The sequence below is a fragment of the Pseudonaja textilis genome, chromosome 1, assembly GCF_049901715.1.
Source record: "Pseudonaja textilis isolate UNSWEBS1 chromosome 1, rPseTex1.2, whole genome shotgun sequence".
In the NCBI taxonomy this organism is placed as follows: Eukaryota; Metazoa; Chordata; class Lepidosauria; order Squamata; family Elapidae; genus Pseudonaja; species Pseudonaja textilis.
The window spans coordinates 284,524,728-284,529,435 of record NC_141990.1 but is presented as its reverse complement, the minus strand read 5'-3'; positions in this window follow the sequence as shown (position 1 = coordinate 284,529,435).

Here is a 4,708-nt window from a genome sequence, read left to right as displayed (position 1 = left end):
AGTCCACAACCATGCAATGTTTTGCTCATGCTTAATTAACTTCTCTGCCGCCTTTGCCACTTAATGCAGCAAGATTAGGAATCGATACCATTATGGAGAGCCCTCCCCCAGTATTAAATTGCAAGGGACAATAAAGATGCATTTCTTATTCACCTTGAACTGAAAATCTTCAGAGCAAGAGATATAGATCCTTAGTTAAAATAACTAACTCTACTGTTCTTTCCTATGGACAGCATCCAGTGAACGATCTGTTTTGTATTGTTTACATAGCACAATTACATACATGCATGTTGCATTTACAATTACTTTTGAAACAGTAATAGAATCGGAAGGGACCTTACAGGTCAACTAGTCCAACCGTCTGTTCATGAAAGAGACCTCTACTATTTCTGACAAATGGCTATCCAGTCTCTTCTTAAAAACTTCCAGGGATGGGGCACCCACAACTTCTGAACAAGTTTTGGGATTTTACATGCAAATATTACCAAAAATATTCAGTTCAAGAAAAAAAAACCCAAGGAAATTAAAGAACTTTAATTTTTGGTAAATTTTCATCTTATAAAATCTGAACACCTGCATATTTCTGTGCAGGAAAATTTTTCTATAATATTAATGAGCTTTTAAAAAGAAGTTAAATATACACACACGCATACACATACATTCAGAGGGGTGGGGGAGGGAGAGAGAGCACCAAATCTTCTGGCTGCATTAAAACTAGACACCTTGCAAGTTTGCATACAATTTATCTCTCAGAAGAAATCAGCCTTATCCCACTGAGTCAGTGCAATTAAAATTCATAGCTTTTGCTGATAAATGTTTTTTCACCTAACTTATTGTATCTGTATTAGAATATATTTTCAGAGAGACTGTGCTCTATTTTAATGATTCCAGATTTTTTAAAAATAGTCACAATAATGTTTCCAATATTTATGTACTATGGTGTTGCAAAATAATTAAAAGGTTGTCATATAAGAATAACAGTACACAGTAGTAGTTAATCTGGATAAGTGATACCTTAATATTTTTATACTTGTTTGAACCAAATAGCCTCCACAGAGAACCTGCAGCAGTTATCTCTGCTCCTAGTTGTTATTTCTTGACACTGTAATTTAAAGTAAAAACCAATTAGTTTTCGTTATGCTAATCACAATCTGCTAAGCATGTATCTAAATGTCTTTATTTGTACCTGTTGCTGTGGTAAATTTGAAATTAAATTTTCCATAGAGGAAAAGGGTTGTATATGAGAATCCATTATTTTTGTCAGCATACATTTATGCGATCAAAGGGAGATATTTGTTTTTTAAAGGTTTTTCATAAAAGAGGCCTCAGACTATCGATTGTTGGCTGACAAGAATCATAGATTCCAAATATCTTTGTAAATTTTGGGTGCTGTTACAATCTAATTTCATAATTTTTCAGGAGGTTAAAGTGGACTTGTGCTTTTTGTGGCTAAGACATCCTGAAATTGAAGTGATAGTTTCCAAAGGAACATATTAATTCTTAAGGTGTCATCAACTATAAATATTTATGTTAGATACAGTACTGCATTTGTTATATTTAGAATATGATAAAATGGCACTGGCTTTTTCCAGGTACAGGATGCGAATGAACCCTCTGGAAAAGGATGAGACCAAAAACCTGTAGAGTTTCCTTAACTTCTTGCATTCTGTATGTCCCATAGAATGATATAAATTAAGGATTGGAGAGAAAATGAAAATATCTTGTCCAATACCCTAATCTAATGCAGAAATACTTTACTATAGAGCCCCTATATATATATATCACTCAGCTTTGTTCGGGTATTTTCACACGTCATTGTAGTTGTGCTTTTAAAGTTGTAGCAACGTTTCGGCAGAATCTCATCTGCCATCATCAGGCTTCTATACAAACAAAGCTGAGTGCCATACATGTAAGTACCCGCGAAAACTTAAGAATATATGTATATATATATATATGTATATATATGTATGTATGTGTATATATATATATATATATATATATATATATATATATGTGTGTGTGTGTGTGTGTGTGTGTGTGTGTGTGTGTGTGTGTATATAAACATACATGTGTGTGTGTGTACTGTATATATTATTTATTTATTTCACTTTCTTGTTTCTTCTTTTTTACTTTCCTTTCTTTGCACTTTTTACTCTGTTTTTACTTTCTTTTCTCTACATTTAGTTTGTATTAGTTTTCATTACTTAATTAAAATCTTTAACAAATACTATATATAATACCAGTTATAACTAAATAATCTCTTAAAAATTTGGCCACTTCTATTTGCATACATTATTTATGTAATCCTTCTGGGAGTCCTGTTCCTTCAGTACAATGTATCGAGCAATATAGCAATTTATTTAAATTTATATTTGATTTATATATATATAAATTACAACAGTCCTCCTCATTCTTTCATAACTTCCAAAATCCTTAATTTAATCCTTAAGTCTTTTATTCAAATAAAGCTAGTAATTTGTCTTAGTCACTCATTCAAAATCTTTTTTTCAATTCGTATTGAATAAATTTGCTACAGAAGGTAAATCCCTGATAGAATGTTCCTTTTTCCTATTGATGTTCTTCTTAACCATGTTGTTATTAATAATAATTCATATAGATAGCAAGATTTAATAAAACAAGAGACCCCTCAGAAGGGTCAAAAATGCCTTCCCAGTTACAAAGTATTCAAATAAATTGCAAAGTTAAAAAGAAACGAGATAGAATGTTCAAATATCTGACTAAATTTGAAAAGCTTTTAAGATTGAGAACATATCCAGCTGTTACTGAAGTGCGATTCAGAAACTGAATAAGTCAAAGTTAAAATTATTAAATGAATGCAGAATTTAAGCAGGACTAGTGATATGCCACAATGGGTATACCAATGGAAGATTAAATTTACTGTAAACATTGCACACAGAGAAAATTGGTTCAAGACACGGTTTTATTTGTTTTTTAGATGATATATTACACCAGTGTGGATTGTAAAAACTAGATAATTCATATTAAAAATCTGCAAGAAATACAACAACTAAGTTGTTTTTCTGTATCTTTTTTTGTACTTGATAAAATTTGTCATAAAGCTCAACACTTCTGGAATACATTCATTTTGCTGGGCTTTGCCTATTGTTCCAACTTCTCATGATCCTCCTGGGTCTTGATACTATTGATTATGAATTTGCTATATCCTACATTTTTGTATCATCTACACAGCTGATCATCACATTTTCTAGCCCCTTATCCAAGACATTTGGCGTCTAAAGTAGAATGCTCTAAAGTAGAGGGTATAAAGGGTCTAAAGTAGAATGCTCTGCTAGGCCTTTCACTTTTCTGTCCAGTCTGGTGCATTTATTTATTTATAGCCATTGATGAACACCCACTGGATAAGATTGTTCAACCACCTTTTTATTAATAGCACTGTCTATATACATTTTGTAATCTTTTTCATCCAAATTTCATGGGAAATTCTGTCAAATGCTTTGCTGAAATCAAAATACATTATAAACTCCATATTCCCATGATCAACTAAACTATTTTGTCAAAGAGAAATTCAGGTTGATATGAGTTATTTTTATAAACCAATGCTAGTCCATGCTGAGCATTCTTTCTTCTTAATGCAAATAAAGGAGGATATTTGTAGCTCAGGATCGAAATGGTCCTTGGTGCTCTTCGAGCTTGGTTGTTTTCTTGCAGATGTTTCATTACATTGCTGATAATGTTATTTAATTTGGGTAATGAAACATCTGCAAGAAAACAACCAAGCTCAGAGACCACCAAAGACCCCTAAAAATGCTCACCAATATATAACTATTATTCCCAACCAGCATAATAGTTCATCCTGCTGGAGACAAAGTGAGACCTGTAGGTTATCAGTTTGTCTGTTAATTTCCAAAAATGTGTTGTTTTCTATGTTCATTTTATAGCATCATCAGGAAGTTTTCCAAGTGGTTTTGTATGGTAATTTCAACCTGTGCTCTAAATCAGGGGTCGCCAACCTTTTGGACCTCAGGGACCACCAAAATCATACTTTTTAATCCCGCAGACCACTAATATGAATTTTGACTGATGGTGGCTTGCTGATGTTGGTGGGAAAGTCAGTCCCATATTCCAGAGGTGCAGTAGTCACAGGGCTGGCCCTTTGGTCATCCCAGAGCAGCTCCAGGTGGGGGCCAGTGGGTGGGCAGGCCATGTGGGCGGTGCAGCCTTGTGTTCCCACACAGCCTAGATTATTTGCTTTGGGGGGTGCTTTGCAGGGGACATTTCTCTGTGAACCACTAAAATTTTCTCACAGACCACCAGTGGTCCCCAGCCCACTCTAAATGACAACTTTTAAAAACTAATAATGCTGTCTTTCTGAAGTGGAATTTCTTTTAACAATGTAGGTTTGTTTTGTACACTGCTGTCCATTAGGATGCTGTGAAAGCACAAAGTTATCAAACAGACTGGCTCAGGTTGACTGACTCAGATCTAATATAAGGATTCAGCTGAACCAAAGCTCACAGCTTAGGCTTTTGTTCTCATTTTTTTTCTCCTGTTATTATTCTTTTGGCATCTGTCCCAGATGACTTCATAAGACTCTACCAAGAAATCCCAGATTTCATACAAGCCAGGACACTAGTGCCTGCTGTGTGGATAATTTCTTGACTGAATCTATTTTATTTACTAAGGAACATTGCTTTGAGGCAACAGAAAGCCAGATGGTCACTGAAAT